Raw genomic sequence first — 14,420 nt, 5'->3', positions numbered from 1 at the left:
ACAGCTCTCTCAGCCTCAGAGCTGACCTGACATACGCGAGCCAAATTACTATCTACACACTGGCCAAAAACAGGTTAGAGCTACTGCCAAAATGCAATGTCAAATCAACAATGCTTTCATGAAATTTATATTCAAACAGCATTATGCATGTATATCACAATCATTACTCAGTTAGGGTTGCCAAATGACCTATATTCATGCTAACATCAAGGAAGCTAAAGGCCAGATAACTTTCCAGGTGAGTTTTTTCACATCAGAATGTTTTGTATGCTGATATATAAATAAACACAATCCAATTTCAGCATTTCAATGAAACATTTTTCTCTGGATTTGTTGCTCTGTTAATGAAAATGTCTACAATACAAAACACTTGAAAGCTGAACTTGAAAAAATGTATGTCGTAATTCTCCAGTGTTTTAATGTGCCTAGGTTGAAGCTGATTTATGTTCATAATGGTGTGTGATATTAAAATTCATCTATTTATTTTTTTACAACAAATCCAATGAAGTCATACGTCAATGAGCCAAAAGCATCTCAAATGTGTGTTAGCACTTAATTTAGTAAAGCAGAGACTTGACTATTGTTTGTTCTTTTTGTATGCAGCATTTAGTTTTTTCTTCACAATGTGATTAATTGTCATGGTAAACGGCTTACTTCAAACTAATTTTTCTAAAAAGATAAAAAGTTGGCAACCCTAATTTCAGTGTCACTGAAGTGTATCAAAACTGTATATTTTCTTACATGCTCACCATAAAAGTTCATTTCCACTTTTGTAAGTACTTAGTAGATAAAAATGAATTGTTTCAAAACCAGCTCTATGTAACTCATCTGTGACATGATGTGTCGTTTTTCAGTATTGCACTCACAGTGGAAGTCTATGGGCAAGGCACTGCAAATGTGCAACTTGTATTTTTGGTAAAGTGCTCATATGAATTATTTCATACAGAAATGTGTTTTTAAGCTTACTCCTCTTAATCACTCTGTCTTTCTTACATCTGTGCATGCATCAGATATGCAGTCCATAGAGCTAAACTTACTAGAACGTTCTTTTAATATAATTCATATAATGTTGGATTGGTTTGTGGCTGAAATTATGCAGTGGACTTCAGCTGATTAAATCCTCAAACCACCATCTTACCTCTTTATGGTTCCTATAAAGTTTTATTACACTTTAACGAAGTGTCAATACATTTAACACTTTATAATGAGCCTGAGGAACATATCGATGAAGCAAGGAATAACTGCTGTGAAGCCAGATTTTAATGAAGCCCTCTGAAATGATTGTTCGCTAATATCACACTCTTCCTTTTGGTTCCAAAGAAAGATTCCACTTTTAAAAACCCACCCGTATCTTAAATCTAAACAGTAAAGGAGTCTTTCCTCAGACTTGTCATTATTAATAGCAGTAAAATACTATGTTCTCCACTCTAAGAAAAAGCTATGGCAGTAGAAAACGCTCTGTTCCTCAGCCATAATACATCAGTCCTGGTGTGAGGGCGGACTGCACTGAAGATCTGGGTGAGTCTATGAGGAGCACCTGCTGTTCTGGGTTTAAAGTCACCAAGAAATCAAAGTTGACAATTCCTCTTTCTTTCTTTTTTTATGGAATATTGCAGTATTTATTATAAATGATTTATCCATGCACATTTTTTTATTCATGTGCCTTCATAATCTTTAAATCAAAATAACTTTGCAACTTTGATATTGCAAAATGAAATTTCGTACTATATTATTTTAACTTATTGTCATAATTATAAACACACTGGTTTGTAGTGTGTTGTGGCAGTTTAATTCACTAAACAATCATCTTTGGCGTAAGAGACAGTCTGGAATCAAATGATCATTAAAAAGTAATTTATTCTTGCAAGAGGCCCAATTGCCACACAGAGGTAGACAGTACAGTCTGTGAAACAAGTGCGACCAGGAGGGAGGGGCAGGCCAGTCTTTATACTCTGTTATTGTTATCTTCCAAGGTTCTTTAAACTCCAGAGATGGATAAGACACCACCAGTGATCCTATTATACTGAACTTTAGTTTAGCTTAACTTACAGCCTGCAAGTCCTAAATTGGACAGCCCTTTGACCTTAGGGGTCAAGGCTTCAGCCTTCAAAGCTCTCCCCCTCTTCCTCCTGCTTCGCAGGCGTTTCACATCAATCATTATATCACATAGTCAGCAGCACACATAGTAGTCAATCTAGTGTATGTTAATGAAAATCAAAGTAAGTAATGAAAATCAAAAATCTCCCATTACAAGTGCAAATAGTTGTACTATTTACAGCACTTTGATATTCTTCTAGTTATTGTATGGCGGCTAATGAATCGGAAATTCACAGAAAGGTACTTCAATGTTGAAAAATAAGGTGGATAGGCCTAAAACTGGGTTGCATTTCTCAAAAGCATCGTAAGCCTCGGTAGATTGTAGAACCATTGGCACCAATGGTGTCTAAGATCAACTTAGTTCACAATGTTTTTGACAAACGCAACCAAGAACGATGGTGTTGATGCTAATATCGTTAGTTATTATCTAGTTAAAGTTCTTGCTGTGAACTGGCCTTTACTCTGGTATCACTGAGACTCCATCCTGCTGTGGTATGATTTTTAAATTAAAGTAGATTAAAATAATGAATAGTCTCACCATCATGTTGTTCATAATATCTTTTGTTTGGTCTAACAAAAAGCTTCATAAAAACAGCAGCCAAATCTCTCCAGTACTTTTGTTATTTGTAAGATAAAGTCATACTGGTGTGGAACAACGTGAAGGTGAATATATGATGACCGAATATACATTTTTGGTTGATCTAGTCTTATAAAAATGTTGTGTTTATAATGTGAATCTGTGGATATTATAGATATTATAGAGTTCTTGACAGTCAGAAGCTAGTCAACCAAAAGTTTACTGTAAATTAAGATAAGTGAATTAATCTAGGGGACTTGAAGTGAGAATGTCCTCTAAAGCAATTTCATTGTCAATAAGTGGTATTTATGAGCATATCCATATTCTTTTCCTGCCACAACACCTGTCAGAATTCTGTCGGCGGTTGAGCGCATCTGTTGGATTGAGTTTAATATTTCATATTCAAACATTAATGTCTTCCCTTCTCGTTCAAGCGAGAGGAAATTTATTCTGGGTTGTACTCGTATCTTCTGGCTTTATTGATTGCAAACATCCATTCTTGTAATTTTCCAGAGTTTGCTTTGTCAGGAAAAATGGTAACGCATATTGGCAGCTCACACAATCAATCTGCAGAAAAGATATGAACAAGGAAACATGTTTAAAACCTTATGAGAAAACTAGTTTTGTTCAGGATCCTGTCATGATTACACTACCGTTCACAAGTTCATTATTTAAAAGGTCAGTATAATATATTTAATGTTCTTGAAAGCGCCCACAAAGGCTGCAATTAGATCACATTTTATTTCTGTGATCAAAGTTGAATTTTCAGCATCATTTCTCCAGTCTTCAGTGTCTCATGATCCTTCAGAAATAATTCTAATATGCTGTTTTGCTGCAAAATTTGCTCCAAAAAATTTTTTTTGTAGAAACCATGATACCATTTTGTTCAGGATTCTGTAATGAATAGAAAGTTCAAAAGAACTGCATTTATTAGAAATATAATTTTTTCTTTTCTGTAAATTTCTATAAATTTAATGTTGAATGAAGTATTGATTTCTTTTGAATGGTGGCGTAGACCTTCTACAGGTGTTTTATCTGAAGTGACCTGCATTCAAAGAACAACATAAGTTCTCATTAAAGGGAAATATCACCCAAAGATTGTGTTATTAATTACTCACCCTCATGTCATTCCAAACCCGGAAGACTTTCTTTCAAAGTCAGAGCTCAAATGAAGACAGTCCACACAACTATAACTTTGACGCTTCAAAAAGTTCATAAAGAGATGGTAAAACTAATCCATATGAATTGAGCAGTTTAGTCCAAATTTTTAGAAGAGACTCGATCACTTTATATGATGAACAGATTAAATTTAGGCTTTTATTCACATATTACTTTTATATCACACTTTTATATCACACTTTTATTCATCAACTCACACATCATTGTGGTAAACGGAAGTTCAAGCTTAAAGTGCGAGAACCAATGAGGTTCATTCTCGTGTTACGCATCACATTTGAGCTTCAGCAAGAACCAATGAGGTTCATTCTGGTGTTACGCATCACGTTTGAGCTTCTGCAAGAACCAATGAGGTTCATTCTGGTGTTACGCAGCACATTTGAGCTTCAGCAAGAACCAATGAGGTTCATTCTGGTGTTACGCAGCACGTTTGAGCTTCAGCAAGAACCAATGAGGTTCATTCTCGTGTTACGCAGCACGTTTGAGCTTCAGCAAGAACCAATGAGGTTCATTCTCGTGTTACGCAGCACGTTTGAGCTTCAGCAAGAACCAATGAGGTTCATTCTCGTGTTACGCAGCACGTTTGAGCTTCAGCAAGAACCAGTGAGGTTCATTCTCGTGCTTCAAGCAGGTTCGGTTGAGCTTATGTTTCCCGATCTAGGTTTATGTGAATAAAAGCCTAAATTAAATCTGTTCATTATATAAAGCCTTCGTGTCTCTTCAGAAAATTTGGACTCAATTCATATGGCTTAGTTTTACGATCTCGGAACTTTTTGAAGCATCAAAGTGGTAGTTGCGTAACTGTCAGTGGAGGGACAGAATCTTCATTCAAAAGATCTTCATTTGTGTTCTGAAGATGAACGAGAGTCTTACAGGTTTGGAACGACATGACGGTGAGTAATTAATGACAGAATTTTCATTTTTGTGTGAACTATACGTTTAAAAATCATTATGTGCCAAGTTTGATAACGTGGAATTGTTTCCATTGTGTTCCATCGAGACCACATCTCCATTTGTGTTCCACAGAAGAAAGCAAGTCACAGACATTTGGAATGATGCAAGAGAATGAAAACAAAATTTTAATTTTAAGGTGAACTATTTCTTCAAGAGGAAACATTTTACTATCTGTAAATATGCAAAGTGACTTACAGCACATTCAAGATATACATTTTATCATGTGCATTTCCCTGGAATCGAACCTGTGACCTTGGTGCTGTAACGGCCACAGGAAATGAAAATCAATTTACATTTTGCAAGAGCAGCACTATAAGAAAGCAGTGCTTTAATTAAGAGCTTCACCAAAAAGTGGATGAATATTTAGATCTCATGACCAAACTACGACACAAGAAGTGACTGTGTAGAGATAAAATCGTGTGCATGTAGAGCCGCATCTAATGGAAAACTTTAAATCCGCATTTAGTCAGCAACTACTGAATTAAGAGTTTGTCCACTAGGACCAGGCCAGAGCTTGTTGCTAGGTTACAAGATCCTTCAGAGAAATCGACAAGTCTTGGTCATTCTTCACTGCACTAACCTGATGGGACCAAGCCAACCGATATTCACACCAATGATTTCTGGCCCCTGTAAATGAGAACATGACCTCTATTGCTTTGCTGATGGAGAACTGCCATCGTTTCCAGAAGAGGGGGAGACCGAGGAGCTCGACCATGCCGTGAGAGACACTAACCAAGAGATCAGACCATGGAGACACTCGAGGATTATCTACAGTATGCTGAAGAAATCCTGAAATCCCCCTCAATCCGCTTTGAAACGGCGGAAGCCCAGAATCAAACCAAAACACGGGTGCTAACTAGCTACACAGCGTGTGTGCGTGTAAAGGTTGCATTAGGAACGATAACGAGGTGTGGTGTGAAAGTTTAGTCAGAGGTGTTAGTGCAAGGACATTAATAACCCTCAGGGGAGATTCACACCAATAATCAGTAGCAAAGCGTCCTCATTTGCCATTATAGTCCACTGAGGCTCACTGAAGAAATCACAAAGGAGTCACTTTACAGTGCAAAAGATGTTTTATTCAAAATCATCAGGGTGTAAGACTTTATTAGCCATCATTTTTCTTACAGAACTGAGATTTTCGGCATGCAGCCACATTGGAAGCTGCCACCAAAAGGAAGAATTCATTTGAGAATTGATTGCGTGAGATACAAGTGAATTGTCTTTTGTAAGCGTTGAAGTGATGTATACGCAAGAAGCACTCACAGTAATATATTTTATTAATGAAAAACATTTGCATCTCATTTCACCGGATCATGGCTTATTAGCTATATGGCTCTCCCGGAAAGAAAATGCATATTCATTATTACCTCCTCATTAATATTGATAAAGGCACACAGTACATTTCACTTTCATGTTCAGCTGTGATAGTAAGTGCACAATAGAAGGAAAATGACAGCACACTTTGAATATTACAAAATCACATCTCTAATATACTGGCATCTGCAGCAGAAATACATTTACATTACAGTATCAGTGTTGCGATTGGACACAGTGTCAGATATTGATTAGTATTTTTCCCTGTACACTGAATTTTATTAACGGTAAATCAATGAAAAGAAGTTACAGCATCGCATACATTCTTCTAAGGCTACGTTCACACTGCAGGCTGAAACGACCCAATTCCGATTTTTTTGCCCCTATGCGACCTGGATCTGATCTTTTCATGACAGTCTGAACGACACAGATCCGATCTTTTCAAATGCGACCCAGGCCACTTGGGTATGTGGTCCCAAATCCGATACATATCCGATCTTTTCAAATGCGACTTCAGTCTGAATGGCCAGGTCGCATTTATCCGACCCGCACGTCATTGATACGCGAAAAACGTCATAATTCTGCGTTGAAGTAGTCGTCGGTTTGAAAACGTTTAACGGACTGCATATTCGTCGAGCTGAGGTAAATCTGCCGAACGGGTCGACCTCGACGAGCCCGTTAATTAAAAAAAAAAAAAAAAAATCCCACGGCCATTATATATACGTTATGTTAACTTATTTGTGCTGAATCTGATATTAGATAAGTCAGCGGCTGCTGTCTGGCTCTTGTGTAACGGTCGCTGCGCGCGCTCGTGTGTGTGTGTGAGAATCACAGTTAAAGTTTAGCTACTTCCGCAAACAACAAGTGACGTCGTTGACCGTTGAGTACTCTTCTGCGCATGCGGGTCACTTCTGGGTCATTTCACGTTCACACAGGAGATCACAAAAGGTCGCATTTAATTGGAAATGTGAACGGCCTTGCAAAAAAATCTAATTTTTTCAAAAAATCGGAATTGAGCATTAAGCCCTGCAGTGTGAACGTAGCCTAAGAAAACCCAATTTAAAGAGCAAACACAATCCAGATCACACAGCAAAAAAAAAAAAAAAAGAAAAAAAGTTTGTTTGACTGATTTCAGTGTCTGGTGAAAAAACTAAAACAATGTAATGCCTCAGAAAAACGTATTACGTCGTTAATTATGTGCGTGCAATAGGCTCGAAATAGAATTAAGCACAGTTTGAGCGAATTATTTCCACAGACCTAATTTCTGCCTTATAACCCAGCTGTCATTGTTTTCCATTTCGACTTAAAACATATTGCATTGAAACAAATCTAGTTAAAAGCGTATTACAATCACAAAAAGCCCTGGCTAAATCCGTTCCATTTTCTGACAGACGTATTATTGTTTCCTCTCAATGCAGGAGGATCGAATAAGAACAATTTGCACAGATTCGTCACTGTTGTCCTCGGCAGTGCGCCGTAGGAGTTTAGGCTTGCGTGGCACCTGGATAAGGGGGCTTTTTGTCATGCTTGTGTAAGAACGTGATACATAACTCTTTTATCGGCAGTGCCTGCCTGCTAAGCTTATCCCGGCTTTAAGGCTGCTGCACAAGTTGTTCTAATGAGGCTCCCCGGGCCGGAAGGATCCGCCGGACGAAGACGTGCCCAGCATCCTAAGCACACACACACACACACACACGCACACGCATTCAGACGGGGGTAGGGGTCCCGTCTTAACCGTGGCCTCCAACATACACGTCACACTGAGTAGATGTGGGCCAATGCTTCGACTCTGCAATGGTATTCTCCTTCCCTTAATGGGGGGATTGTGCGATATTTTGCTCTCTCTTTCACTCCTCTGAAGTGTAATTAACCTTGAGGCGTGATGCACAGTATGCATACCGAATTCATCCTTCCCTGAGACGTGGCAGAGAAAGAGAGTCTCGTAAACCTGATTACGACAAATAAACAAGCTTCTCGCCACACATCTGTGGCTAACTGGTTGTGTTCCCTCGTGCAAAGACACGCTCTGTTCCAGAACCTAGTGTGCTGCCTACGCAGGAAGCATTTTAAGGGATCAAAAGGCGTGAAGGCTGTTCCAAAAGGTAAGCAAATTAATTATGCTGCCTTCTAAGATGCCTCGTTTTTTGGCCAAATTGTAAAGCAGCACCACGTGCATCCTTTGCCAATTTCAGAGAAGGGATTGGAGAAGGCCAATACCAGAATGCAATCCAACATAATCCATCGGCAAAATAAAAAATAAGTGTATATAGATTCACCCACCATAGTTTTTTTTTTTATGCGCATACAGCAGGCTATTAGCACCATTAGAAATTCAAACTTTACTTGAATCCATTTAAAGTCTGTTCCAAGTTGTAAGGGTGTTCTAAATCAGTCACCTACGATTGTTGGGATGCTGTCTTAAGCTTATTTTTCCTGGTGGTCATCAAATATCCGTTTCTACTTAAAAGGTTAGTTCACCCAAAAATGAAAATGATCCCATCATTTACTCACCCTCAAGCCATCCTAGGTGTATATGAGTTTCTTCTTTCAGCCAAACACAATCAGAGTTATATTTAAAAATATCCTGGCTCTTCCAAGCTTTATACTGGGAGTGAATGTTACCTTCGATTTTGACACAAAAAAGCACATCCATCCATCACAGAAGTAATCCATACGGCTCCAGGGGTTAATAAAGGCCTTCTGAAGCGAAGTGATGCATTTTTGTAAGAAAAAATATCCATATTTCACTGGCTTCCAGTAACAGCCATACGCGAGTCTAGCTAGGGTTGAAGAGTGACCTCTGACCCGACGTATGACGTAGGATGCAGGCGTAGAGTAAGCTTAGGTGAGAGTAGACTCCTCTCGTGGTTCAAACAAATAGGGCTGGGCAACAAACTCAAGCTCCTCTTCTCTTATATCAAAATCCTCTGACATTTCTCTGTACAAATTCTCTTTTAAAACGTCTAATTTGTGACCAGTATTTAGTTTTGTTCTATCCTCTGTGCTTCCACGTTCGTCAATACGTCATGTCAGAGGTCACTCCTCAGCCAGAAGTAGACTCGCGTATGGCCGTTGCCGGAAGACAGTTATTATAGCTTATAAAGTTATAAACATGGATATTTTTCTTCTAAAAATGCATCGCTTCGCTTCAGAAGGCCTTTATTAACTCCCTGGAGCCTTATGGATTACCTTTATGATGGACTGACGTGCTTTTTTGGGCTTCAAAAAATTGGTACCATTCACTCCCATTATATTATATTATACACCTAAGATGGCTTGAGGGCGAGTAAATTATGGGATATTTTTGGAGGAACTAACCCTTTAAATAGCTGGGTAAATGTCTCTCAGTTGGTAGAGCCCTCTAAGCAGTAGACACTAGACAGTGATGCATCTCACTTGGTTCTGGAACAGACACAAGCACATGCACAAACACTAAACAAAAGTGACATTAGCCCTGCTGAAGAGAAGGAAGCTGCCTGATGAAGAGAACACGGTGACGGAGGGCAGAAAGGGACGCGTTTCTCGCATCTCGCGTAAACGTGGACCACACCTGATGCGAACAGCGCCAAAAGTTCTGTCATACCCGTTCTGTTATATCTGTATTATTTAGAGCGCTGAAAAGTTCCCTTCACACCCCTCCTGACAGCACGCCAGCGCGGTTCACTCAAATGAATAATGTAACTTTGTGCCTGGAACAAAATGAGGAGCTTACAGCGGCATAGCGCCTGCCATGGCTGCTGATTCGGGCGGAGGAAGATAATGCAAAAGACAGCGAAAGAGAGAGAGAGCACACGCGAAAGAGCAAGGAAGAACGCTAAGCTGCTTCATCAAATCTCCCAAATGAGATGAAACACACAAAAGCTGCTGAAAGGGTGTGCGAGTCAATCTACACAAAGAAAAACATCAGGCTCGCGGCTCCGTCTGTATGCACAAGCCAGCGGAGGAGACAAAAGTCCCTCCGTTCCTAGCCGAAGGAGAAAATGGCTCTTCATCGAAAAGATATAAATGGAATCATTATGCATGTTGGTTGCACACACGCTCTGTAAAGAGCAAATGCGATGCGCTAATGAAAACGACAACAAACAGATCAATAGGGCATATACCTCATTGCGCAAAGAGCAAGAGGCATTGTGGGAATGAATGAGAAGACGGATTATAATACAGATATTTTCCATTGTCCCTGCTTCGAGCCGTTGAGAGAAAGGCACATTAATGAAGACAAATGAACGATTGTTTGTCTCCCGCAACCTCGAATTAAACGGGTCTGGGGAAACTCGGCAGCCGTCTCACATTCCGGCGATGAAGTGAAAGGGCTATTCTCTCTCACCGCAATCAGTGTTCATCTGAGCTCCATCCTCCCGTCTGACGGCCGGGGAGGGAGGAACGATACTCACAATTTCGGAGGGAGGTGTAATTGATTAACTCGTGGAAAGCTGATTAAGATTAACTATCAGCGTGAAACCCAGAATGCTTTTTTTAGCTGCATGGCAAAAACTTTTCCAGAACTTTTGGTTTTAGATGCTGAATGCAACAAAGGAAATAGCCTATAGCTACTCCTGCCCAGTGACATTATTATACCTACTACTCTACACTACAATCTTTACTGTCACTTTTGATCAGTTTAATGCATGCAAAACTTTTCAACAGTAGTTTACTACAGTATATTCTAATTTCATAGCTTTATATGAAACACGACGATTATAACAATGGTTTCCACCCAAAATACCAGTCGCCACAGTTTAGAATCATAATAAAGATTCTCCATTCCCAGAGCATTTTACTTAATATGATGCATAATATGTGAAACAGGATATTCAATTAGAAATAAAAATGCAGAGCGGGGCTTGATTTTATCCAGTAGGATTTGATCGGATCATGAAAAGAATTGTGCTTTTGGAGAAGAGGGCTGAATAATAAAAACAAGACTGGTGACATCAATTGAAAAAGAAAGGTATTGCATTCCAATAAAATATTAAGAACAATTTTTCTTGTAGATGATGCCTTCAAAATAATACCAGGAGTATGTGTTGAAGTGAAGAGCATCAATTTTGATTTCATGTTGGTTTTAATAACGGTAGTTTGCACAGTTTATTGCAGTAATGATTGCAATAGCACATATGGTATTTTGGTGGAAACTATGGTTACCATGGTGAATTTTCATTAAGCACCGCTTGTCTCATTATAACGGTGATACAGTCTCTGTTAAAGCTGCTCTCGAATCACATCCATCATTTCTGATGGCTGAATACAGCATCAGTGTGTTTGCATCAAATCACTACCCACAATATATTCTAAACTATTTAAAACAGCCTGTTTCCAAACAACATTTTGCACAAATGAGCTGCATTGCGGACCGTGACCATGAGACCAGATTCTTCATTCCCTCAACCAATCTTAGCCACTCAGCGTGCGTTTATTTCAAAGTTTGAAGTGTTTTCAAGAGGATATGTGATCTGCTGCACCAAATGAATTGTATACTTGACCTCTATTTGAAGCTACCCGGGAAGGTCTGACAACATTCAAAGGGCCACTGCGATCTGAAAAACGAATGTTTAAAGCACATGCCAACCGCACTTCCTCTAAGGAACATTTCCATTTCCTATTACCAGGCCATATTCACACGAGGGAGACGGCGGTCGCCTAGGCTGTTCATTTGGTGTTTATCTACCTTCTTGCTTTGGATTTTTTCCTTCATTTGGCCCTATTCTCACCAACGAGTCTGCCAAGTCTAGTTTTGTCAACTTTATACAGCCAGGCCCCAGTCTAGTATGGTGCGCGCTCCGTTTTCATCTTTCACACATTAAATTGGGAATTAAATGTCTGTGGGTTTTATCTTTCAATCTCTCCGGTCTGCCCTCTTACTTTGACACGTTCTTTAATGGTTCGCCCGTGGAATCGCCACCCACCGGGCCCCTTAACGCACGTGTCCAGCCGCTTGATGTATGAAGACTCGCACAAATTGGCAATCAGGTGAGGTTGGCTTGGATAGAGGCTCTACTCGCTGGCATCCTGACTCCAATTCCCTTTTCTGGCTCCAGCGTCTGTTTTCACCAGGGCCCTGACAGGTGCTCCTGACAAAATCCATTACCTTTGCAATTACACAATCTCACTTTCCCCGCTCACCCTTCTCGACCAGAGACTGCCATCGCCTCGCCTGTCCGTTCGGACGATTGGCTAATTAGGGGAACTTAAGAGGAGGAAACCCACTTTAATTTTCATTACGCTGAGGAGACATCCCGACTGTCACCGCTTGCCATCAGCGGGAAGAAGCGATGTGTATGACCTCTCTCTTTGACTCTCATTTTGTCTCTCTCTCTCTCTCTGTATGTCTGTTATGGAGAAACGTGAAACTTGTCATGGTGTAGTTGGGAAATGAAGCATGAGACGCTTCGTTTCGGCCCGATGGCGATCTCATCTTCGATATAAAGAAATGGATGGTCTGAAATGAAAACTCTATACTGTGAAACAGAAACAGATGTTTGAGCTTCCGTTTTCCCAAAGGTGGACAGGGATTTTTACTCAAAAAAAAAGGATAAACTGAAAAAAAAAAAATTCTAATTTTTGACTTGTTTTTCAGTGCATAAGATATTTAGACTTGTTTTAAGAGAATGTATCTTGAATAAAAGTATATTTTGTTTTACTGCACAGGCTGATTAGATTTTTTAAACTTGTTTTCAACCTTGTTTATACTTAAAACAAGTGAAAAATGTACAAGTGCAGCAAGAAAAAATACACTTGTATTATACATGCATTGTTGCTTCTCAATGAAATTTATAATGTTTACAGGAGTTTTAGATATTTTAACCGAAATACTCAAGAAAATGTAACACAATAAAAGTCATCCATAAAAAAAAAAATCCTCCTGTATTTCTGAAGCCATATGATGGAAGTTTGTGTGAGGAACAGGCTACAATTTAAGTTGTTTTTCTTTGAAAACAAATTTCAATTGCACTTCAAAAATGGCGCCTTTGGATGCAACCTTTAAAAACATAATTTTTTTTTTTAACTTTTTCCCTTTTTAGATCTTTGCAAGTAAAATCATCACCCACATTTATTGCATGGAAAACAGAAGTTTGGAAGATCTCCATTTGTGTTTTAGAGAATAAACAAATTTTCTCACATCTCTCTTAATCACCAAACATCAGCCCTGGGCACATCCCTTTTCTTTTCAGCTTCTATCTATAAAAACAGAGGTCATAATTAATTTATGCCTGTTGACAGGAGCTAATAAAACCGGACAAAATCTACAGGAGTGAAGTTTTCTCACGACGTGCGTTTTGAGAGAGGCGGTGAAAGACATGCAGCCAATTAGCGTGATTGCAGATAATAATTTAAGGTCATTTGAACCAGGTCCACCCACAGACACAGCAATCCACGGCTATGATAAACAGACGCTCACCTCTGCGAAATCGATTCGGCCTGTGCCTGTTCGAGATGTTCGTTTAATGGATGAGAAATTCGACTCGCTAGCTTTTTAAGCATGACTCCGGGGGTCAAAACAAATATCTGAAAGAAAGTAAAACGCAATCAGAATTAAAGCCATTTCTGACATAAATACAGCCTCAGAGTTCTTAAATTATGAATACAGGAGAAAGCTGATTAAAGATCCCTAACCGTAATAAAAAACAAAGCTAAGCTAAAATTGTTTTCATAAGCCTTTGCTTTAAGGCGATTAGCCCAAGTTTCAGTCTCTGACTTTTTTCCGCCTTTTGTTTCGGTGACATCAGATTTAGGGCATCCGTCATCCTGGACTGCTTCCTGTTGAGAAAGATTAATTGCGTCGCCCCATCCGCGCGTGCATGAACTGCATAATCACCTCCGCTAATGAGGGCTGCCATTTACCCACACAATTGCTTCTATTTTCAAACCCATTCAAACCTCACACCCAAAGGCCAAAGTTTTGGTCAGCCCAGTTGCCATGGAGAGTTTTTTTTTTAATTCCACTTTCATTGAATATATTAATGCGGATCTAATGGTAATTCACACAGGCTTGGGGGAACACGCGCATAAATGTGCTAAAAATAGTGACAATTATGGACCTATGAAGGGCAGAGGATGATGGCCAGAGAAAATGGCTCCCGTAGATGTTACATGCTGACTTTTGAGTTGCACGGTCAAGTAAATCATACAAAATTACTCCCGTGCATTTCGATTCGGCTGCATTCATCTTTGAGAGGAAAAAAGAGAGCAGGAAATGTATCTGGAAATAAACTTCCTATTTATCACTCTACAGCGAAGCCTGTGCCTTCAGGGGGAGACGGTCCAAGTGAACAACCTGAAACAACCTGAGACGGCCAAATCG

At 39.4% G+C, this 14,420-nt stretch overlaps 1 long non-coding RNA gene across 1 annotated transcript; it reads left to right on the top strand.

The window, feature by feature from the left end:
• The first annotated feature begins 5,867 nt into the window (after positions 1–5,867).
• On the top strand, positions 5,868–13,109 carry LOC309488046. The gene is made up of 2 exons (XR_014201994.1): positions 5,868–6,451; positions 7,168–13,109. It is a non-coding gene; the product is annotated as an uncharacterized lncRNA (long non-coding RNA).
• Positions 13,110–14,420: the final 1,311 nt, after the last annotated feature.

The sequence above is a fragment of the Leuciscus leuciscus genome, assembly GCF_965113295.1.
Source record: "Leuciscus leuciscus genome assembly, chromosome: 23".
Taxonomy (NCBI): Eukaryota; Metazoa; Chordata; class Actinopteri; order Cypriniformes; family Leuciscidae; genus Leuciscus; species Leuciscus leuciscus.
This window is presented reverse-complemented; position numbering and strand designations above follow the sequence as displayed.